We start from the raw sequence: 26423 nt of genomic DNA, 5'->3' as shown, positions 1-26423 counted from the left end.
ACTTATTCATTACAAGTACCCTTTTTCAGCAACATAAAGGGTGACTATACAGGTGGACTTTGCTGGATGGAATACACATGAATCAAATTGACTACATCTGTGGAAAGAGATGGTGGGTAAGCTCAATATCATCAGTCAGAACAAGGCCAGGGGCTGACTGAGGAACACGCCATTAATTGCTCATATGCAAGTTCAATTTGAAGCTGAAGAAAATTAAAATAAGTCCAGAAGAGCCAAAGTACAATCTTGAGTATATCCCACCTGAATTTAGAGGCCATCTCAAGAATAAATTTGATGCACTGAACACTAATAACCAAAGACCAGATGTGTTGGGTGATGACGTCAAGGACACCACACATGAAGAAAACAAAAGGTCATTAAAAAGGCAGGAGAGAGAGGCGGAGCCAAGATGGCGGACTAGGCAGACGCTACCTCGGATCCCTCTTACAACAAAGACACGGAAAAACAAGTGAATCGATCACATACATAACAATCTACGAACCCTGAACAACAAACACAGATTTAAAGACGGAGAACGAACTAATACGGGGAAGCAGCGATTGTTTCCAGAGTCTGGAGCCAGTGTACCAGTCAGGTACGGTACAAGCACAGAGAGCTGCTCCACCCCCCTGAACTAACCCCGGGAGGGGGACCAGCCGGTTCCACCGGCAGCGTGGGACGCAGCCGGTAGGAGAAGTCCCCGGGAGGCAGTGACTGGTCTTGGAGCAGAAAGAGCAACGTCCGAGCGGGGGAACCGTCCTGCAGGGATTTGGACTGGACGCAGGTACGGCATAAACACGGAGAGTTGCTCCACCCCCCTGAACTAACCCCGGGAAGGGGACCAGCCGGGTCGCGCGGGCGGCGTGGGACGCAGCTGGTAGGAGAAGTCCCTGGGAGGCAGCGACTGGTATTGGAGCGGGGAGAACAGCGTCCCAGCCGGGACACTCGGTCACGGCACGAGCACGGGGAGCTGCTCCACCCATCTGAACTCACCCCGGGAGGAGGCCCAACTGGTTCTCGGAGGTGGCACGGCCACGCGGCTGGAGGGACGAGAAGTCCCCGGGAGGCAGCGACTGATTTTGGAGTCGAGAGTGCACCGTCCCACTAGGGGAGCCTTGACGCTGGGCGTGGGGCTGGAAGCGGAGGATCTGACCGTGACTCCAGCGGGCCAGACCCCCCGGGGGCAATCTCCACACAGCCAGCACACATAGGCGACGCGCCTGCGGGAATCTCAGATATAATAGTCATTACAAGCAAGACAAGCAACTCTGGCTATTTTCTGAGGTGCTACTCTCCTATCTCTCTGTTCCCTCCCCCACCCTCCCCAGGCGGCTTCATTAACATCTGAATAGCCTGAGCCAGAGGGAGAACTCTGATAGGGATCTGACTGCATTTTTTTTTAGCGGATTTTCTGGAAAAACTAGTTTCCCAGTGATGGCTCGGAGACAACAATCCATATCAAACCACTTAAAGAAGCAGACCATGACAGCTTCTCCAACCCCCAAACAAAAGAATCAAAATCTTTCCCAAATGAAGATACAATTTTGGAATTATCAGATACAGAATATAAAAAACTACTTTACAGAATGCTTAATGATATCACAAATGAAATTAGGATAATTGCAGAAAAAGCCAAGGAACACACTGATAAAACTGTTGAAGAACTCAAAAAGATTATTCAAGAACATACTGGAAAAATTAATAAGTTGCAAGAATCCATAGAGAGACAACATGTAGAAATCCAAAAGATTAACAATAAAATAACAGAATTAGACAACACACTAGGAGGTCAGAGGAGCAGACTCGAGCAATTAGAATGCAGACTGGGACATCTGGAGGACCAGGGAATCAACTCCAACATAGCTGAAAAAAAATCAGATAAAAGAATTAAAAAAAATGAAGAAACCCTAAGAATTATGTGGGACTCTATCAAGAAGGATAACCTGCGGGTGATTGGAGTCCCAGAACAGGGAGGGGGGACAGAAAACACAGAGAAAATAGTTGAAGAACTCCCGACAGAAAACTTCCCTGACATCATGAAAGACGAAAGGATATCTATCCAAGATGCTCATCGAACCCCATTTAAGATTGATCCAAAAAGAAAAACACCAAGACATATTATCATCAAACTAACCAAAACCAAAGATAAACAGAAAATTTTAAAAGCAGCCAGGGAGAAAAGAAAGGTTTCCTTCAAGGGAGAATCAATAAGAATATGTTCTGACTACTCAGCAGAAACCATGCAGGCAAGAAGGGAATGGGACGACATATACAGAACACTGAAGGAGAAAAACTGCCAGCCAAGGATCACATATCCAGCAAAACTCTCTCTGAAATATGAAGACGAAATTAAGATATTTACAGACAAACACAAGTTTAGAGAATTTGCAAAAACCAAACCAAAGCTACAAGAAATACTAAAGGATATTGTTTGGTCAGAGAACCAATAATATCAGATATCAGCACAACACAAGGTCACAAAACAGAACGTCCTGATATCAACTCAAATAGGGAAATCACAAAAACAAACAAATTAAGATTAATTAAAAAAAAAAAATACACATAACAGGGAATCATGGAAGTCAATAGGTAAAAGATCACAATAATCAAAAAGAGGGACTAAATACAGGAGGCATTGAACTGCCATATGGAGAGTGATACAAGGCGATATAGAACAATACAAGTTAGGTTTTTACTTAGAAAAATAGGGGTAAATAATAAGGTAACCACAAAAAGGTATAACAACTCTATAACTCAAGATAAAAACCAAGAAAAACGTTTAACGACTCAACTAACATAAAGTCAAGCACTATGAAAATGAGGATCTCACAATTTACTAAGAAAAACGCCTCAGCACAAAAAAGTATGTGGAAAAATGAAATTGTCAACAACACACATAAAAAGGCATCAAAATGACAGCACTAAAAACTTATTTATCTATAATTACCCTGAATGTAAATGGACTAAATGCACCAATAAAGAGACAGAGAGTCACAGACTGGATAAAGAAACACGATCCATCTATATGCTGCCTACAAGAGACACACCTTAGACTTAGAGACACAAACAAACTAAAACTCAAAGGATGGAAAAAAGTATATCAAGCAAACAATAAGCAAAAAAGAAGAGGAGTAGCAATATTAATTTCTGACAAAATAGACTTTAGACTTAAATCCACCACAAAGGATAAAGAAGGACACTATATAATGATAAAAGGGACAATTGATCAGGAAGACATAACCATATTAAATATTTACGCACCCAATGACAGGGCTGCAAGATACATAAATCAAATTTTAACAGAATTGAAAAGTGAGATAGATACCTCCACAATTATAGTAGGAGACTTCAACACACCACTTTCGGAGAAGGACAGGACATCCAGTAAGAAGCTCAACAGAGACACGGAAGATCTAATTACAACAATCAACCAACTTGACCTCATTGACTTATACAGAACTCTCCACCCAACTGCTGCAAAGTATACTTCTTTTTTCTAGCGCACATGGAACATTCTCTAGAATAGACCACATATTAGGTCATAAAACAAACCTTTGCAGAGTCCAAAACATCGAAATATTACAAAGCATCTTCTCAGACCACAAGGCAATAAAACTAGAGATCAATAACAGAAAAACTAGGGAAAAGAAATCAAATACTTGGAAAATGAACAATACCCTCCTGAAAAAAGACTGGGTTATAGAAGACATCAAGGAGGGAATAAGGAAATTCATAGAAAGCAACGAGAATGAAAATACTTCCTATCAAAACCTCTGGGACACAGCAAAAGCAGTGCTCAGAGGCCAATTTATATCAATAAATGCACACATACAAAAAGAAGAAAGAGCCAAAATCAGAGAACTGTCCCTACAACTTGAACAAATAGAAACTGAGCAACAAAAGAATCCATCAGGCACCAGAAGAAAACAAATAATAAAAATTAGAGCTGAACTAAATGAATTAGAGAACAGAAAAACAATTGAAAGAATTAACAAAGCCAAAAGCTGGTTCTTTGAAAAAATTAACAAAATTGATAAACCATTGGCTAGACTGACTAAAGAAATACAGGAAAGGAAACAAATAACCCGAATAAGAAATGAGAAGGACCACATCACAACAGAACCAAATGAAATTAAAAGAATCATTTCAGATTATTATGAAAAATTGTACTCTAACAAATTTGAAAACCTAGAAGAAATGGATGAATTCCTGGAAAAACACTACCTACCTAAACTAACACATTCAGAAGTAGAACAACTAAATAGACCCATAACAAAAAAAGAGATTGAAACGGTAATCAAAAAACTCCCAACAAAAAAAAGCCCTGGCCCGGACGGCTTCACTGCAGAGTTCTACCAAACTTTCAGAGAAGAGTTAACACCACTACTACTAAAGGTATTCCAAAGCATAGAAAATGACGGAATACTACCCAACTCATTCTATGAAGCCACCATCTCCCTGATACCAAAACCAGGTAAAGACATTACAAAAAAAGAAAATTATAGACCTATATCCCTCATGAACATTGATGCAAAAATCCTCAACAAAATTCTAGCCAATAGAATCCAACAACACATCAAAAAAATAATTCACCCTGATCAAGTAGGATTTATACCAGGGATGCAAGGCTGGTTTAATATCAGAAAAACCATTAATGTAATCCATCACATAAATAAAACAAAAGACAAAAACCACATGATCTTATCAATTGATGCAGAAAAGGCATTTGACAAAGTCCAACACCCATTCATGATAAAAACTCTCACCAAAATAGGAATTGAAGGAAAATTCCTCAACATAATAAAGGGCATCTATGCAAAGCCAACAGCCAATATCACTCTAAATGGAGAGAACCTGAAAGCATTTCCCTTGAGAACGGGAACCAGACAAGGATGCCCTTTATCACCGCTCTTATTCAACATTGTGCTAGAAGTCCTCCCAGGGCAATTAGGCTAGACAAAGAAATAAAAAGTATCTGGATTGGCAAGGAAGAAGTAAAGTTATCACTATTTGCAGATGACATGATTATATACACAGAAAACCCTAAGGAATCCTCCAGGAAACTACTGAAACTAATAGAAGAGTTTGGCAGAGTCTCAGGTTATAAAATAAACATACAAAAATCACTTGGATTCCTCTACATCAACAAAAAGAACACCGAAGAGGAAATCACCAAATCAATACCATTCACAGTAGCCCCCAAGAAGATAAGATACTTAGGAATAAATCTCACCAAAGATGTAAAAGACCTATACAAAGAAAACTACAAAGCTCTACTACAAGAAATTCAAAAGGACATACTTAAGTGGAAAAACATGCCCTGCTCATGGATAGGAAGACTTAACATAGTAAAAATGTCTATTCTACCAAAAGCCATCTATACATTTAACGCACTTCCGATCCAAATTCCAATGTCATATTTTAAGGGGATAGAGAAACAAATCACCAATTTCATATGGAAGGGAAAGAAGCCCCGGATAAGCAAAGCACTACTGAAAAAGAAGAAGAAAGTGGGAGGCCTCACCCTACCTGACTTCAGAACCTACTATACAGCCACAGTAGTCAAAACAGCCTGGTATTGGTACAACAACAGACACATAGACCAATGCAACAGAATTGAGAACCCAGACATAGATCCATCCACGTATGAGCAGCTGATATTCGACAAAGGACCAGTGTCAATTAACTGGGGAAAAGATAGCCTTTTTAACAAATGGTGCTGGCATAACTGGATATCCATTTGCAAAAAAATGAAACAGGACCCATACCTCACACCATGCACAAAAACTAACTCCAAGTGGATCAAAGACCTAAACATAAAGACTAAAACGATAAAGATCATGGAAGAAAAAATTGGGACAAACCTAGGAGCCCTAATACAAGGTATAAACAGAATACAAAACATTACCAAAAATGAAGAGAAACCCGATAACTGGGAGCTCCTAAAAATCAAACACCTATGCTCATCTAAAGACTTCTCCAAAAGAGTAAAAAGACCACCTACAGACTGAGAAAGAATTTTCAGCTATGACATCTCCGACCAGCGCCTGATCTCTAAAATCTACATGATTCTGTCAAAACTCAACCACAAAAAGACAAACAACCCAATCAAGAAGTGGGCAAAGGATATGAACACACATTTCACTAAAGAAGATATTCAGGCAGCCAACAGATACATGAGAAAATGCTCTCGATCATTAGCCATTAGAGAAATGCAAATTAAAACTATGATGAGATTCCATCTCACACCAACTAGACTGGCATTAATCCAAAAAACACAAAAGAATAAATGTTGGAGAGGCTGCGGAGAGATTGGAACTCTCATACACTGCTGGTGGGAATGTAAAATGGTACAACCACTTTGGAAATCCATCTGGCGTTATCTTAAACAGTTAGAAATAGAACTAGCATACAACCCAGAAATCCCACTCCTAGGAATATACCCTAGAGATACAAGAGCCTTCATACAAACAGATATATGCACACCCATGTTTATTGCAGCTCAGTTTACAATAGCAAAAAGTTGGAAGCAACCAAGGTGTCCATCTACGGATGAATGGTTAAATAAATTGTGGTATATTCACACAATGGAATACTACGCATCGATAAAGAACAGTGACGAATCTGTGCAACATTTCATAACATGGAGGAACCTGGAAGGCATTATGCTGAGCGAAATTAGTCAGAGGCAAAAGGACAAATATTGTATAAGACCACTATTATAAGATCTTGAGAAATAGTAAACCTGAGAAGAACACATACTTTTGTGGTTACGAGGGGGGGAGGGAGGGAGGGTGGGAGAGGGTTTTTTATTGATTAATCAGTAGATAAGAACTGCTTTAGGTGAAGGGAAAGACAACACTCAATACATGGAAGGTCAGCTCAATTGGACTGGACCAAAAGCAAAGAAGTTTCCGGGATAAAATGAATGCTTCAAAGGTCAGCGGAGCAAGTGTGGGGGTCTGGGGAACATGGTTTTCGGGGACTTCTATGTCAACTGGCAAAATAATTCTATTATGAAATCATTCTGCATCCCACTTTGAAATGTGGCGTCTGGGGTCTTAAATGCTAACAAGTGGCCATCTAAGATGCATCAATTGGTCTCAACCCACCTGGAGCAAAGGAAAATGAAGAACACCAAGGCCACACGACAACTAAGAGCCCAAGAGACAGAAAGGGCCACATGAACCAGAGACCTACATCATCCTGAGAGCAGAAGAACTAGTTGGTGCCCGGCCACAATCGATGACTGTCCTGACAGGGAGCACAGCAGAGGACCCCTGAGGGAGCAGGAGATCAGTGGGATGCAGACCCCAAATTCTCATAAAAAGACCAAACTTAATGGTCTGACTGAGACTGGAGGAATCCCGATGGCCATGCTCCCCAGACCTTCAGTTGACACAGGACAGGAACCATCCCCGAAGACAACTCATCAGAAATGAAAGGGACTGGTTAGTGGGTGGGAGAGAGACTCTGATGAAGAGTGAGCTAATGATATCAGGTGGACACTCGAGATTGTGTTGGCAACTCTTGTCTGGAGGGGGGATGGGAGGATAGAGAGAGAGGGAAGCCGGCAAAATTGTCAAGAAAGGAGAGACTGAAAGGGCTGACTCAAGACGGGGAGAGTAAGTGGGAGTAGGGAGTGAGATGTATGTAAACTTGTATGTGACAGACTGATTGGATTTGTAAACGTTCACTTGAAGCTTAATAAAAGTTATTAAAAAAAAAAAAAAGACAGGAAAGAAAAAAAAAAAAAAGACCAAAATGGGTGTCAGAAGAGACTCTGAAACTTACTCTTGAAAGTAGAGTAGCTAAAGTGAATGGAAAGAACAATGAAGTAAAAGAGCTGAACAGAAGATTTCAAAGGGTGTATCCAGAAGACAAAGTAAAGTGTTATAACAAAATGTGCAAAAACCTATAGTTAGAAAACCAAAAGAAAAGAACACGCTCCACATTTTCTAAGCTGAAAGAACTGAAGGAAAAATTCAAGCCTCAAGTTGCAATATTGAAGGAATCTATGGGCAAAATATTGAATGACACAGAAAATATCAAAAGAAGATGGAAGGCATAAACAGTCACTGTACCAAAAAGAATTGGTTGATGTTCAACCATTTCAAGAGGTAGGATATGATCAGGATCCAATGATACTGAAGGAAGAAACCCAAGATGCACTGAAGGCATTGGCAGAAAAAAAAGCTCCAGAAATTGACAAAATACCAACTGAGATGTTTCAAGTAATGAATGGTGTTCACTCACCTAGATAAAGAAATTTGGGAAGATAGCTACCTAGCCAACCAACTGGAAGCTATTAATATGTTTGCCCATTCTGAAGGGGTGCAATCTAACAGAATGTGGAAATTGTCAAACAATATGGTTAATATCACAAACAAGTAAAATTTTACAGAAGATCATTTAAATTCATCTACATCAATACACCCACAGGGAACTGCCAAAAATTCAAGCCGGATTCAGAAGAGGAGGTAGGATGAAGGATATCATTGCTGATGATGGTTGGATCCTGGCTGAAAGCGGGGAATACCAGAAAGATGTGTTTTATTGACTATGCAAAGTCATTCGACTGTGTAAATTATAACAAATTATGGATAACATTGTGAAGAATGGAATTTCCAGAACCCTTGATTGTGCTCATGAGGAACCTGTACATAGACCAAGAGGCAGTAGTTGGAACAGAACAAGGGGATATTGTGTAGTTTAAAAGCAAGAAAGGCAGGCATTAGGGTTGTATCCTTTCACCCTATTTATTCAGTCCGTATGCTGAGCATACAGCATACAAGAAGCTGGACTATATAAAAAAAAGAACACAGCATCAGAATTGAAGGAAAGCTCATTAACAACCTGTGTTATGCAGATAAAGTAACCTTGCTTGTTGAAAACAAAGAGGACTTGAAGTACAGAAGAAAATCAAAGACTACAGCCTTCAGTATGGATTAAACCTCAAGATAAAGAAAACAAAGTTCCTTATACATGAGGAATGAAAAAGTCATGATAAATGGGGAAAATATTGAAGTTGTCGAGGATTTTGTATTACTTGGATCCACAATCAATGCCCATGGAAGTAGCGTCAAGAAATCAAAGTACGAAAAAAAAAAAGAAATCAAAGAATGTATTGCATTGGGTAAAGCTGCTGCAAAAAGGCCTCTTTAAAGTGTTTAGAAGCAAAGCTGACACTTTGAGAACTGAGGTATTTTCAATTTCCCCATATACATGAGGAAACTAGGTAATGAATAAGGGAGACAAGAAGAATCGATGCATTCAAATCCTGGTGTTGGCTAAGAATACTGAATATACAATGGACTGTCAGAAGAATGAACACATCTTGTCTTGGACAAAATTAAGCCAGAACACTCCTTAGAAATGAGGTTAGTGAGTCTTCATCTCAGGTACCTTGGACATGTTATCAGGAGGGGCCAGTCCCTGCTGAAGGACATCTTGCTTGGTAGAGGGTCAGTGAAAATAAGGAAGACTCTCAAGGAGATGGATTGACACAGTGGCTGCTACAATGCAATCAAACACAGCAATGATTGTGTGGATGGTGCAGGGCCTGGTAGTGTTTCGTTCTGTTGTATCTAGGGAATCTACTTGATGGCTCCTAACAACAACTACAGCGTAGTAATGTTCTCTGCTACCTCAGTAGAAAAATGCAGCTCCTGAAGAAAATTGATCATATCTACATTTTTATTTCCTCCAACATCTAGCAGTGTACAATATATACAATATGAGTAAATATACCTTGAATGAATAATGTGTATTAAATGAGTAATTCCTTTGGCCTGAATTTTAACAAAATGATTGAGACACTTTAAAGTGCCTCAGCATAGACTTCCTCAACTTTCTTCACTTATAGGTACAAATCTCTTTGTAGATTCAGCTTTCCTCATTATTTCTTGTAAAGACAAATCTGCTACTATTTCCATGGTGATTTATTTCAATGTATCAATATTAGAAAGTTCTCGTTCCTCTGCTTATCTGATTAAAAAAAAAAAGTTGCCATTGCGTCTATTCCGACTCATAGCGACCCTATAGGACAGAGTAGAACTGCCCCCCAGGGTTTCCAAGGACTGCCTGGTGGATTTGAACTGCTGACTTTTTGGTTAGCAGCTGTAGTGGTTAACTACGTCACCAGGGCCACTTATCATGTTCCACTCACATGCCTTATAATATAATAAAAATGGGGCATTCACACTTTCAGTTACATAAAATATAGGGCAAGCAGAAAAAGTTTGGAATGCAATAAACAGAAATCAAGTGATTACTGTTTCAGAGTTATGAGATCATATGCCAACTTTTTTTTGTTTGCTTGTTTAGTGCTATACTATTTTAAGAGGAAAAAATAAAGAGGGGGAAGAAAAGACTGGTAAGGGGCGCATAATAGAGAATTCTTCTTAACTACCTTTTACCTGTGTAGCTTGCTGTACTTTGAAAATTATCTTTTTTTGGCACAAAGAAAATTATTGGGATTTATATATAACATTTTAATTTTATGCTTATATGTTCTCTATCAGTTTTGTCCATTTAAATTTTTCCTACATCATTTTCAAAATTAGTGGACATTTTATTGCATGAAAATAAAGTTCATGAATTGTTTTAAATGTGCGGCTTCTTTTTATTATTACTATAGAATTACTACAATGCAATATATGAGTAGTCATTGTAGGATAATTTCAAATGATTCACTTTTCTTTATTGGTTCACAGAGCCCATATCTCAGTGGTAGAAAAGGTTATACCTATTCTAAGTAGATCCTAATAATTCATTTCACAAACAGGAAAACGTTATTAAAGTGACATTGTGATGACCTATGTAAATTGTTAAGAATAACAATTTGTGAGTTGACTCACCTGAACTTGGTTCATTATACGTGAGAAGATATAAGTGATGTAAGAGTTTGCTTTCAACTTTAACCTTTTTCTGGGAAAAGTATCATTAAAAAAAGGAATTTTTTTTTTTTTTTTTTTAAACACAAAGCCTGTATAATTGTGTCAGTAGTAGGATGGAATAATTCTCAAACTGAAAAATGATTTCAATCATGTTAGGGACCAAAGATACTCAGTTCTTGCAAATGCCTTAGGTTTTTTTTGTTGTTGTTATTGTTGTTATTTTTCCTTTCAGCATCTATGTGATATTAATAACACAATGCCTGGACAAATTGTCTTTACACAATTCCAACACAAAAGAAAGGGAAAAGCTGTTCAACTCTACCTCAGCTTTAAAACATTTGGGGAATATACAGTCTCAGGTTCTTGTCTAAGGTCAAAAGCAAATAACTACATTTATCAGTGTAATCTTGTTCTCTATCTAGAACACACTGCTAAATGATTTTTTTAAATTGGTCCTATTAACTCCTATAACTGTTTAATGTACTTCTCAGGAAATTTATTATACATGAATACAATATTAATTTATAAACATGATTTATGAAATAATTTACATTCCAAAGTTTGGGGGCAAAAATATCTTATTTACATTTTGTATGTAATTTTACCTTACCTGCCATCCCAACACCTCTTCTCAAAGAAATTTGTTTTCACAGTCACTACTGGTTCAACAGTGAACCATATGATCCAACAGGTTGGCCACACCAAATTATATCATAGGTAGATACCTGACAAAAGTCAAGCTAATCTGATACTCTCAGCTAAAAATTTGGAAATTGGACTCAGGAACAGAAGCTTTGATCTCTCAGCTAAAAACTTGGAAATTGGACTCAGGAACAGAAACTTATTTCTGAGGGTAAATAAATTTGAGGTGGTAAATAACATGAAATTTGCGCAGAAATATTAAGAAAACGTGTATGCTATTACGTAAACCAAAAGAATCAATAGGCACGGGGAAACAGAAAAGGTAATGAATATTCAGTGAGAACAAAGGTGAAAGACAAGGTAATTCCAGAGATAGCACAAGGTGGAGGAAGAGTTTGTCTTGGATTCTACGGCTTAAGATTCCAGTTACTCTTACTACTTACAATGTATTTCTTTAACTTCAACAACCAAATGAACTCTTTTGAAAGCAGACATAACTCCCACAACACCTAATGCAATGCATAGTTTTAAACAATTGTCACACATTGTATTATACTTGTATGTTTGTCGTATCAAGTTTAATTACCAACCAAACAGATCTGCAAGAATTATCACATTTCCAAATTTCCTTTAAAGTAATTGTTACAGTGAGTTTTTAGTTGTCAACTCGGCCATCCCAGAACCACCCAGTGCCGTCGAGTCAATTCCCCAGTTATTCAACCAAACACTAACATAAGTGTTACTCTGAAGATATTTTATGAACCTGAATAACATCTACAATCAACTGAATTTAAGAAAGAAGATCATCCTTGATAATATGTGTGGGTCCGATCCAATCAGTTAAAAGATCCTAAGGAAAGAACCGAGCTTTCCCTGAGGAAGAAGATATTTTACATGTGAACTGCAGCAGCAGTAGCTCCTGCTCAAAATTTCCTGGCAGCCTACCCTAAAGACTTTGGACTTTCCTAGTCAATTATTGTAATAATTCCTTCTTTCTCTGTTCCTCTTCCCACTCCTTTCCCTCCTCTTTTTTATATTCATATTCCTTTTCACTCTGTTTCTCTGGTAGAATTCTGACTGATGAAGATTGGTACAAAGGGTAATTCAGGAAGAACAGACCTAAGGATGAGTTTTCTTAATTGGGTCTGGGTTTTTTGGAATCGATTCTCTAATCTGATTAGTTTTAAGGGCAATAATGGCTCTATTTCCAATGGATAAGATGGCACTGGTTGTCCATGTCATGATGTGGCAATACAGGTATGCCAAATATCATCATTGAATACTCCTAATCACTTACCTATACAAATCAAGGTTTGGGTGGCTGTGTATTTGACACCTTAGAACATTTTAGTCAAACTAACAAGTATAATGAGGTTGACCGTTTGTTCTGTTCCTAACTGGCCTGAAGAAAGTAAGAAAAGGAAAGGATGCACTCAGAGCTTCAAACTTCCAGCTCAACCTCCACATAAATTATCTGAAAATTTCTAAGTCTTTCCTGAAAGAAACCCTTACCCCCTATAAAAAGCTGTTGGGGTCAAGTCAATTCTGACTCATAGAACATGATTGGAAAATTGGTGGCAAGGAGGTATGGGGAAGAGATTATGCAGATAGAGGTCTCTGAATGGGGAGAAAAAAAGAAAACATGAAGATATTTATGTCACATGTGCATGTTCACCGAAGATTTTAATAGTCAAGTGCATAGGAAGCCCCTTCTATAGAATCCAGTCAACCCCTTTCCCCAACCACCCATGTCATTGCCTGATGGGCTCATGAACAAAGTAGCCATGGTAACAGGAATGGAGGATATACATGGGTTCAACAACATGGACTTTCACTAATCAAAGCCAACTTAGCTATACCTACTGCTCATATCCAAATCTTCCAGCAGCAGGACCAACACTGAGTCACTGATAAGGCACCATACCCTAGGCTGATCAATTACCTTGTGGCAGGTGGATTACACTGGACCACTTCCATAATGGAAGAGACATTTATTCTTACTGGAATAAGCATTTATTCTGTATATAGATTTTCTTTCCCTGCATGCAATGCGTCTACCAAAACCACTATCCATGGAATTACGGAATGACTTATCCTCCATCTTGGTATTTTACACAACATTACTCTGATCAAGGAGCTCACTTTCTGGCAAATGAAGAATGGCAATTGGCTAAGTGATTTCAACATACAACAGTCATATTTCATTTAAAGTGAAAAAAAAAATGCTCAAATAAGGAGAATTTACTCTCAAAGACTGGGAATTCAAACACTTAAACCAGGAGAATTTTGGAGGGAGGGAAGCATAAAAACTTGGGGCAAAGGAATAGAGGTCCATTACATTGTAAAGGAAGTGTGAAAGCATATAAGTGATCCTAAAGTCTTGTTCACTGACTAAGAGGAAATAATCAGGAATTATAGAAAATATTTATTGTTGTCGTTCGGTTCCACCGAGTTGGTTCTGTATATGGCAACCCTGTGTACAACAGAACAAAACACTGCCTGGTCCTGCACCATTCTCACAATCATTGTTATATTTGAGATCATTGCTGCAGCCACTGTGCCAACCTGTCTCGTTGTGGGTCTTCCTCTTTTTTGCCAACCCTCCAGCTTATCAAGTACAATGTCTTTTTCCAGGAACTGGTCCCTCCTGATAACATGTCCAGAGTATGTGAGATGAAGTCTTCCCACACTTGTTTCTAAGGAGAATTCTGGCTGTACTTCTTCCAATACAGATTTGTTCATTTTTTGGCAGTCCATTGTATATTCAATACTTTTGCCACACCACAATATGAAGGTCTTCCTTATTCATTGCCCAGCTTTCATATGCATATAAGGCAATTGAAAACACCATGGCTTAGATTAGATGCACCTTAGTCCTCACAGTGACATTTTGTTTTTTAACACTTTAAAGAGTTCTTCCACAACAGATTTGCCCAGTGCAATACATCATTTGATTTCTTGACTGCTACTTCCCTGGCTGTTGATTGTGGATCCAAGTAAAATGAAATCCTTGACAACCTCAATTCTTTCTCTCTTTATCATGATGTTGCTTATTGGTCCAGTTGTGAGGATTTTTGTTTTCTTTATGTTGAGGTACAAGCCATACTGAAGGCTGTAGTCTTCGATCTTCAACAGTAAGTGCTTTAACTCCCCTATGCTTTCAGCAAGCAAGGCTGTGTCATTTGCATAATGCAGGTTGTTATTGAGTATTGCTCCAATCCTGGTGCTGTGTTCTTCTTCATATAGCCCAGTTTCTTGGATTATTTGCTCAACATAGAGATTGAATAAGTATGGTGAAATGATAAAACCCTGACACACACCTTACCTGACTTTAAACAAAGCAGTATACTCTTGTCCTGTCTGAATGACTTCCTCTTGATCATGTACAGTTTCCTCATGAGCACAATTAAGTGTTCTGGAATTCCCATTTTTGCAATGTTATTCATAATTTGTTATGACCCACACAATTGAATGGTTTTGCATAGTCAATAAAACACAGGTAAACATCTTTCTGGTATTCTCTGCTTTCAGCTAGGATCCATCTGACATCAGCAGTGTTATCTTTCATTCTATATCCTCTTCTGAATTCAGCTTGAACTTCTGGAAGTTCCCTGTTGATATACTGCTGCAACTGCTTTTGAATGATCTTCAGCAAAATTTTACTTGCATGTGATGTTAATGATATTGTTTAATAATTTCTACATTCAATTAATAATTTCCACATTCCATTTCTTTGGAATGGGCACAAATATAAATCTCTTCCAGTCAGTTCACCAGGTAACTGTCTTCCACATTTCTTGGCATAGATGAGTGAGCATTTCCAGTGTTGCATTCATTTATTGAAACATCTCAGTTGGTATTCTGTCAATTCCTGGAGCCTTGTTTTTGGCGAATGCTTTCAGAGCAGGTTGGACTTCCTTCAGTACTATCGATCCTTGATCATATGCTCCCTCTGAAATGGTCGAACATCAACAAATTATTTTTGGTACAGTGACTTTGTGTATTCCTTCCATCTGGAAGGAAGAAGAAGAATGTAATTAGGCTTCTTTGGATAGTTAAAAAGCAAAGATGTCACTTGAGGACTAAGGTGGGCCTGGCCCAAGCCATTGTATTTTTAATTGCTTCATAGGCATGTGGAATCTGGACAATGAATGAGGAAGACCCAAGAAGAATTGATGCATTTGAATTATGTGGTTGGTGAAGAATGTTGAATATACCATGGACTGTTAGAAAAATAAATTTGTCTTATAAGAAGTACAGCCAGAATGCTCCTTAGAAGCCACAATGCTGATACTTCATCTCATACGCTTTGGACATGTTATCAGGAGGGACAAGTCCCTGGAAAAGGACTTCATGCTTGGTAAAGTAGAAGGTTGGCAAAAAAGAGGAAGACCCTCAATGAGATGAATTGACACAGTGACTGCAACAATGGACTCAATTGGCAGCAGTTTTTAGGTCCGGGCAGTGGTTTTGTTTTTGTTTTTGTACCTGGGGTTGCTATGAGTCAGAACCCACTTGATGGCACCTAACAACACAAGAATGTATATATATATATTTTTTTATGTTGTCTTGGAAGAGAAACACCCTTAAGCCTAATAAAACCAAAACCAAACCCAGTGCTTTTGAGTTGATTCTAACTTATGGCAAGTTCCTGTGTTACAGGGTATAATTTCTTCATACAATTTTCTTGGCTGTAATTTTTATGGAAGCTGATCAACAGGTCTTTCTTTCACAGTACCACTGGATGGGTTTAAATCACCAACCTTTAGGTTAGTAGTTAGAGAGCAGGTTTTCACCACCTAGGGACACGTTGGAAGCCCTGGTGGCTTAATGGTTAAGAGCTACAGCTGCTAGCCAAAAGATCAGCAGTGCGAATCCACCAGGTGCCTATGCGGGAACTCTACTCTGTTCTGTAAGGTCGCTAAGAGCCAAGATTGACTTGATGGAAACATATGTGTGTATGTGTGTGTGTGTGTGTGTGTGTGTGTGTGTAGATACCTGTTAAGCCTAATACCCACCCACTGCCGTCGAATAGATTCCGACTAGTAGGAACCCTATAGGACAGAGTAGAACTGCCCCATAGAGTTTCCAAGGAGCGCCTGGTGGATTCAAACTGCCGATCTCTTGGTTACCAACTGTAGCCCTTAACTACTACGCCACCAGGGTTAACCTTAATAGTATCCACCTATTCTCCACTTGAGTGCAGCTTAAATATATATATATATATAGGATAGAGTCCCATCTCCACAAAAAATATATTTAATTATTCAAGTCAAGGGCAAACGATATGATGTATCTGATGTATTTAAAAAATTTCTCAAGTTATTCTAATCCACAGCAGTTGCTGAGACTTCTGAGCCATTGTCTGGAAAAATGTCCCAACAATAGCAGTTTGAGGTTTGTGGTTCTTCTGCTCAGCTGGTGAAGGCAGCTAGTGTAGGCAACTAGTATAAGCAGAGCTTTGAATGGAAAGCAGTAAAATGACGTTAAGCACAATCTCTGTGTTTCACTTCAGGGACAAATAGGTTTTCTGTAATTCTAAGCAATTTCAATAACATGTTTGAAGCAAAGAACCCATCTTGTTTGGATTTCCTCACTGGAATGCCCTCAGGGTTGCTATCTTTAACAGCTTCATAAATATTCTAAGCCAATTCTCCCCTTCAAGGCCTCATCCTTTGTATGGTCAGAGTGCCTTTAAAAAAAAAAAAAAAGACATTGCCAGTGAGTCAGTGCTAACTGATAACAACCTTATAGGACAGAGTAGAACTGCTCCCATACAATTTCCATGGCACTAATCTTTACGGAGGAAGCCCTGGTGGTGTAGTGTTTAAGTGCTACAGCTGTGAACCAAAGGGTCGGCAGTTCGAATCTGCCAGGCACTCCTTGCAAACTCTATGGGGCAGTTCTATTCTGTCCTGTAGGGTTGTTATGAGTCAGAATCGACTCAACGGCACTGGATTTGGTTTGGGTTTTTTTAATCTTTATGGAAGCGGGCTGCCACATCTTTCTCCCTCAGAAGGGCTGATGAGTTCAAACTGCTGGCCTTTTGGTTAGCAGCAGAAGGCTTAACCATTGCAGCGTCAGGGCTCCTTCAGAACTTCTTTGCTGGAGGTTTAATTAATGAAAGAGCCTGAATCTTAATACAATTAATTTGGTGAGATTTTTCAGTGGTTTCAACAGGCTTTGAGATTACCAAATGCAATTAGAGCAAAATCTGGGTCACATTAAAGGGCGTATCTTTGGGAATAGAAATGACGAAATGCAAAATATTGGGATTCAAGGGAGTGCTTAAGGATATTTATGGTATCACTAAAGGCATGAATATTAAATTTCTGTTCTCCTTACCAGGTATATAGGGTCACTACAGGGTCGCTATGAATTGGACCCCACTTGACGGTAACGGGTTTGGTTGGTTTTTTATCAAGTATATTACATTAATTATCTAGCAATGTATTATCTCTTAGAAGTAAAATCGTAACCTCCCAACACTTGAAAAGAAGTGTTACATTGGAAAAAAAAAAAATCACTGACAATGCAGGAAAAATTTGTGATTATAGAAAAGAAAAATCTTGTTTGCAAGTTATTAAGTGCTTAAGAATACATGGATTCTAATAAATACATGTCTGTTCTAGTCATTGAGATAATACTGCACAACCACCAGAATAGAGACTATTAAAAAGAATTACATACAACACCAACTGCTGGCAAGGTTGTGATGTAACCAAAACATACCTGCAATGCTGATGGTCTGTACATCATTATAATCACTTTGGAAAATCACGTTTCAGTTTCTACTAGAGCAAAATATGTGCCTACTCTATGACCTAGCAATTTTATTTTCTAGGTATGTTTTAAGGAGAAGTATGTTCATGTGTCCACCAAAAGACCTGAACAGCAAAGTAGATATTGGCTTGATTCATTGTAGCCAAAAATGGGATACAATCCAAATATCTCACATCAGTGGAATGCATAAAGGTTTAGTAATACAATGTAATATTAGCAATTTTATGAAATTTTAAAAATAAAAAAGTAATCAAGCTACTATTAGGTATAAAAACAGAAGTGAGTCAGACATAGTGGTGAGTAAAAAAAATCAAACTTTCTGCCAAAAAAGTATACACTGCATGATTCTATTTATTTGGAATTCAAAAACAGGTAAAACTGGGTACAAAACTGGGCAAGTGGAAATATTTACCATCTTGATTGAGGCAATGATTTCACAGGTGTATAACCTACTGCCATTGAGTCCATTCTGACTCAGAGTGACCCTGTTTGTGTCAGAATAGAACTTTATAAAGTTTTCATTGGCTGATTTTTCATTAGTAGATCACCTGGCCTTTCTTCCAAGATGCCTCTGAGTGGATCTTTTGGTTAGCAGCCAAGCATATTAACTATTTGCACCACCCAGACATCTCTCAGAGACATATACATATATCAAATCTAATCCAATTGTATAATTCAAAATTGTTTATTGCACTCCAATTGTATCTCCATAAAGAACGCACACACACAAAAATACATCCAACACTAATCATCTATGGTAATAAAGATCCTTCTTCTTTGTTTCCAACTTTCACATTCCAATCACCAGTAATTATCAATGCATCTTGATTGCATGTTCAATCAATTTCAGACTGCAGCAGCTGATAAGTCTTCTATTCATCTTTGCCCCTACTGGTTGGTGTGTAAATTTTAATAATAGTCATATTAACTGGTCTTCCTTGTAGGCGTATGGATATTATCTCATCACTGACAGCGCTGTACTTCAGGATAGATCTTGAAACATTCTTTTTGACTATGAATGCAACAACATTCCTCTTCGAGTTGTCATTCCCAGCGTAGTAGACTATATGATTGCCCAACTCAAAATGGCCAATACCAGTCCATTTCAGCTCACTAATGCCTAGGATATCGATGTTTATGCATCCCATTTCATTTCTGATGATTTCCAATTTTCCTAGATTCATACTTAGTACGTCCCAGGTTCCGATTATTAATGGATGTTTGCAGCTGTTTCTATTCATTTCGAGTCGTGCCACATCAGCAAATGAAGGCCCCGAAAGCTTTATTCCAACCACGTCATTAAGGTCGACTCTGCTTTGAGGAAGCAACTCTTCCCCAGTCATCTCTTGAGTGCCTTCCAACCTGGGGGCTCGTCTTCCAGCACTATATCAGACAATGTTTTGCTGCTATTCATGAGGTTTTCACTGGTTAATGGTTTTCAGAAGTGGACTGCTGGGTCCTTCTTCCAAGTCTGTCTTAGTCTGGAAGCTCAGCTGAAGCCTGTCCTCCATGGGTGACCCTGCTGAATACCTGTGGCATAGCTTCCAGCATCACAGCAACATGCAAGACCCCACAGTACAACAAACAATGCCAGAGATTGAATGATAGAATTTTACAAGATTAACAACTTCTTCATTGCAATACTTTCTTTCGCCAACATAAATGGTGACTATGCATATGGACCTCACCAGATGGAACACACAGAAATCAAATTGACTACATCTGTGGAAAGAGATGATGGAAAAACTCAATGTCATCAGTCAGAACAAGGCCAGGGGCCAACTGTGGAACAGACCATCAATTGCTCATATGCATGTTCAAGCTGAAACTGAAGAAAATCAGAGCAAGTCCACAAGATCCAAAATATGACCTTGAGTATATCCCACCTGAATTTAGAGACCATCTCAAGAATAGATTTGACACATTGAACACTAGCGACCAAAGATCAGACAAGTTGTGGAATGACATCATCCATGAAGAAAGCAAGAGGTCATTGAAAAGACAGGAAAGAAAGAAAAGACCAAGATGGATGTAGGAGGAGACTCTGAAACTTGCTCTTGAACGTCGAGCAGCTAAAGCAAAAGGAAGAATTGATGAAGTAAAAGAACTGAACAGAAGATTTCAAAGGGCATCTCGAGAAGACACAGTAAAGTATTATAATGACATGTGCAAAGAGCTGGAGATGGAAAACCAAAAGGAAAGAACACGCTAGGCATTTCTCAAGCTGAAAGAACTGAAGAAAAAATTCAAGACTCGAGTTAAAATAGCGAAGGATTCTATGGGGAAAATATTAAATGATGCAGGAAGCATCAAAAGAAGATAGAAGGAAGGGACGGAGTCATTATACAAAAAAAAAAAAAAAAAAAAAAACTAGTCCATGTTCAACCGTTTCAAAAGACAGAATAAGATCAGGAACCGATGGTACTGAAGGAAGAAGTCCAAGCTGCTCTGAAGGCATTGGCGAAAAACAAGGCTCCAGGAATTGAAGGAATAGCGATTGAGATGTTTCAACAAACAGATGCAGCTCAGGCAGTGCTCTTTCGTCTATGCCAAGAAATATGGAAGACAGCTTCCTGGCCAACTGACTGGAAGAGATCCATCTTTATGCCTATTCCCAGCAAAGCTGATCCGACTGAATGCGGAAATTATAGAACAATATCATTAATATCACACACAAGCAAAATTTTGCTGAAGATGTTTCAAAAATGGCTACAGCAGTGTATCAACAGGGAATTGCCAGAAATTCAGGCCTGTTTCAGAAGAGGACGTGAGACCAGGGATATCACTGTTAATGTTAGATGGATCCTGGCTGAAAGCAGAGAATACCAGAAGGATGTTTACCTGTGTTTTATTGACCATGCAAAGGCATTCGACTGTGTGGATCATAACAAATTATGGATAACATTGCCAAGAATGGGAATTCCAGAACACTTAATTGTGCTCATGAGAAACCTTTACACAGATCAAGAGGCAGTTGTTTAGACAGAATAAGGGTATACTGATATGTTTATAGTTAGGAATGGTGTACATCAGGGTTGTATTCTTTCACCATACCTATTCAATTTGTATGCTGAGCAAATAATACGAGAAGCTGGACTATAGGAAGAAGAATGGGGCATCAGGATTGGAGGAAGACTCATTAACAACCTGCGTTACGCAGATGACACAACCTTCCTTGCTGAAAGTGAAGAGGACTTGAAGCACTTACTAATGAAGATCAAAGACCAAAGCTTTCAGTATGGATTGCACCTCAACATAAAGAAAACAAAAATCCTCACAACTGGACCAATGAGCAACATCATGATAAACGGAGAAAAGACTGAAGTTGTCAAGGATTTCCTTTTACTTGGATCCACAATCAACAGCCATGGAAGCAGCAGTCAAGAAATCAAAAGACGCCTTGCATTGGGTAAATTTGCTGCAAAGGACCTCTTTAAAGTGTTGAAGAGCAAAGATGTCACCTTGAAGACTAAGGTGTGCTTGACCCAAGCCATGGTATTTTCAATTGCATCATATACATGTGAAAGCTGGACAATGAATAAGGACTGAAAAATTGACATCTTTGAATTGTGGTATTGGCAAAGAATATTGCATATACCACGGACTTCCAAAAGAAAGAACAAAATTGTCTTAGAACAATTACAACCAGAATACTCCTTAGAAGCAAGGATCGCAAGACTTTATCTTTAGATATTTTGGACATGTTGTCAGGAGGGATCAGTCCCTGGAGAAGGACATCATGCTTGGCAAAATACAGGGTCAGCGGAAAAGAGGAAGACCCTCAATGAGGTGGATGGACATAGTGGCTGCAGCAACGATCTCAATCACAGCAAGAATTGTAAGGATGGTGCAGGACCAGGCAGTGTTTCATTCTTTTGTGCATAGGGCTCGTTATGAGTTGGAACCGACTCGATGGCACCTAACAACAACAACAACATGGCAATAAAAGAATAATGATTACACCATAAGGAGACTCTTGACTAGGAAAGAGCCCAAAGAAATCTTGTAGGGTGCTGATAATGTTCTATATATTTATTTAGAGTGTGTGTGTATTTATGTGTATATGTGTGTGTTTTCTGTATGTGTGTGTTCACCTGAGCTACTGGATAAATGCTGGTGTCGTTTATTGAAATTGCAGGGTAATGGATCAGAAAGAAGTGTGTGGGAGGAGGTGTTTTCTTTTAAATGTTCCCCTCTTGAAATTGTGATTTCAAGAAACTATTAAACATCCATGATGAATTAAAATTGGATATATGAGTCTGTATTTTAGCAAAAATGTTAAAACTGGAGGTAAAAATCCAAGAGTCAAAAGCATGTAGGTAGTATTTAAGACCACAGGATTTGATGAGCTCATTTAGGAAGTCTGTGTTCAAGGAGTGAACACTGTGGTAACCCAACAGTTAAAATTAGGAAAGTGTAGTCGGATTTTTCAGGGGCAGTGTTGGTTCAGTGGTAAAATTCTCATTTTCTGTGTAGGAGAGGCCCAGATTCCACTCCCGGCTGATACAATTCAAGCACTGCCACTACCCATTTGTCAGTGGACGTTTGAGTGTTGTTATGGTGCTGGACAGGTTTCAGTGGAGTTTCAAGACTCTGACAGACTAGGAAGAAAAGCTTTCTGATCTAGTTGCAAAAATCAGCCAGTGAAAACCCTTTGGATCACAGCAGCCTGATCTTATTGTACATGGGGTTGCCAAGAGTCTGGGGCTGACTCAACATTAATAGTAGGATTTTTCAAAATCAACCAAGAAAAGATATCTGCAGATATGGAAAGAAAACAAGAAGATTATGATGTTCCAGAATGTAGCTGACATTCTTTAAAGGATGAATTCAAGTAATTCCAATTTGATACCTGTGTAATTAAAGAATGCTAGCTATTATATATTTTTTTTTAAGCTATTATAATAAAAACACCTCAAAATCTTGATTCTTTTACATGCAAAATGTTTATTCTAACTTGTGCTATGTCCAGTTCTTGGTAGGTGGGGAGGGGAAGAGCCCAAAGCTAAAACAGGCTTTGTCTTCTCTGATATCATCTTCTAAATTCAACCTGAACGTCAATAAACAGCTGGCCTATGGGGGAAAAGAGAGGATCAAAAGTGGAAAATTTGGGGGCCAAACCTGGAAGTGGCATATATCACTTCTGCCCATTTATACCTGGTCAGAGCAGAGCCGATTGCAAGAGAGGCTGGGAAATAGAGTGTAGCTCTTAGCCCATGTGGCCAAATAAATTAGTATGGTGAGAAGCCAGTCAGTCTCTGCAACAAGTATCGGAATTACCTTAGAGACTTATTTATATTAACTAAAATGTGAATTTTTTTTCCTTCTTTGTGTTCTGTTACATTTTTATATAATTTGTTCAATAAAATGAAATATCTGTAACAAGTGCATTTTAGCCTTTATCTAGATAGACCCAAGCAAACTATTTTAGAATGGAGAAGTTTACTGATTACATTTTAATGATGACCTAAGTTAGTAAACAATTTTGCGAAATACATCTGGATGGTTCTTGTAGTTTGGCCTCAGTAAACCATTCTAATAAGTAGTGCTGTGTCATGGTTCATTTGATTTTGTTATATACACCTACACAAAGGGAAGGACTTCACTGGTTGAGATTCTTTGAGACAACAAAGCTTTTGAAAAACAAATGGATTGTGTCTGAACATTTGGACCTCTGACTTTTCAGTGGGATTACCCTCATTAATTTTAGACCTAAGAAGGAGGGTATCCTTGGTTTGTGTGTGTGTGTAATGAAAAGCTCAGTATCCAATAGAGCATAAGGGTCACTCACAGAAGGCCAGAAAGAACACTGGGCTTAGGACCAGTGCAATAGTGTCTCTACTTCTCCATTTACTGGCTTAGCAAACTGGGAAGATGCGCTTAACCTAAGTCGTCAAGTAGAATAATGATTCTCCTTTACAGAGCTGTTGCTGAATATTGATTGTGGTAATGTAAAGAAAATGTTTTTCAAATTACAAAGAAAGAGTTCAAGAAATTGTCATTCTTTCCATTCTTATTATTTTCATGAGCAGCTTCTCTTTTTTAAACCAGGTTTACTTGTTTGACTTTGTGTGATTGCTACTATACATATACCCCATCTCCCCTTTAACTTGATTTATACCACAATACTGCATATGTATACTCTATGTTCAAGAGCATGTTTGAGTGTCTTCTGACATCCATTTTGGTCTTTCTTCCTTTCGTTTTTAGTGACTTCTTGCTGTCTTCATGTATGATATCCTTGATTATTTAATTAATTATGTTAATTATAAGAAATTAGATTAATAATAAGTACCAAGAGTATTTTTTCAGGTACTCATTCAGTAATTCAGAGCTTATAAATATCAAAGGTTCTGTCTTTTCATGGGTCAGTATCACTTTAGTCATATATCGCAACTCACCAAACTCTCAATAATAAGGATAAACACTTGTTTTTTTTTTGACAGAGAGGAAAGAGAGTATCTGTAGTTTTTCAGCCCTTGGATAAGTAAACTAAATTGAGTCTATGCAGCATTAGTATGGTATTTAATTAGTGTGGTAACAACTGTTGTTGTTGTTAGGTGCCATCAAGTTGGTCCTGACTCATAGCGTCCCTAGGTACAACAGAAGGAAACACTACCCAATCCTGTGCCCTCTTCATGATATTTGTAATGCACAAGACCATTACTGCAGCCACTGTGTCGATCCATTTCATTCAGGATCTTCCTCTTTTTCATTGACCCTCTACTTTTCCAAGCATGATGTCCTTCTCCAGAGACTGATTCTTTCTGCTAACATGTTCTAAGTATGTGAGATGAAGTCTCCTGTCCTTGCTTTTGAGCAGAATTCTGGTTGTACTTCTTTCAAGATATTTTTGTTTGCTCTTTTGGCAGTCCATGGTATATTCAATATTTTTCACCAACACTAATTTAATGGCATCAATTCTTCTTTTGTCTTCCTTATTCATTGTTCAGCTTTTGCATGAATACAAGGCAATTGAAAAAACCATGGTTTGGGTCAGGCACATCTTAGTCCTCAAAGTCCCATCTTTGCTTTTTAACACCTTAAAGCGTTCTTTTGCAGTAAATTTGCCCAATGCAATGTTTCACCTGATTTTTTGACTGCTGCTTCCATGAATGTTAATTGTGGATCTAAGTAAAATGAAATCCCTGACAACTTCAATCTTTTCTTTGTTTATCATAACGTTGCTTATTGGTTCATTGTGAGTGTTTTCACATTCTTTATGTTGAGGTATAATTTGTAGTGAAGGCTGTGGTATCTGACCTTCATCAGTAAGTGCTTCAAGTCCTCTTTGCTTTCAGCAAGCAAGGTTGTGTCATCTGCACATAGCAGGTTGTTAATGAGTCTTCCTCCAATCCTGATGCCTCATTCTTGTTCACATAGCCTGGCTCCTCAGATTATGTGCTCAATATACAAATTGAATAAGTATGGTAAAATGATACAATTCTGACATACATCTTTCCCAACATTAAACCACACAGTATCCCTTTGTTCTGTTCTAAGGGCTGCCTCTTGGTCTATTTACAGGTTCTACATAAGCACACTTAAGTGTTCTGGAAGTACCATTCTTTGAAATGTTACCCACGATTTGCTATCATCCACAAGGTTGTATGCCTTTGCACGGTCAATAAAACACAGATAATCATCTTTCTGGTATTTTCTGCTTTCACCCAAGATCCATCTGACATCAGCAATGATATTCTTTGTTCAACTTCCTCTTCTGAATCCAGCTTGAATTTCTGGCAGTCCCCTGTCAATGTACTGCTGCAATCACATTTGAATGATATGCAAAATTTTACTTGTGTATGATTGAATGATATCGTTTAGTAATTTCTTCATTCTGTTGGATCACCTTTCTTTGGAACAGGCACAAATACGGATCTCTCCAGTGGGCTGTCCAGGTAGCTATCTTCCAAATTTCTTGACATAGACGAATGAGTGTCTCCAGCACTGCATTTGTTTGTTGAAACATCTCAATTGCTGTTCTGTTAATTCTTGGAGCCTTGTTTTTTGCCAGTGCCTTCAGTACAGCTTGGACTTCTTCCTTTTGTACTATCGGTTTTTGATCACGTGGTACCTCCTGAAATGGCTGCGTGTTGA

This window comes from Elephas maximus, chromosome 2, assembly GCF_024166365.1.
Source record: "Elephas maximus indicus isolate mEleMax1 chromosome 2, mEleMax1 primary haplotype, whole genome shotgun sequence".
NCBI lineage: Eukaryota > Metazoa > Chordata > Mammalia > Proboscidea > Elephantidae > Elephas > Elephas maximus.
This window is presented reverse-complemented; position numbering follows the sequence as displayed.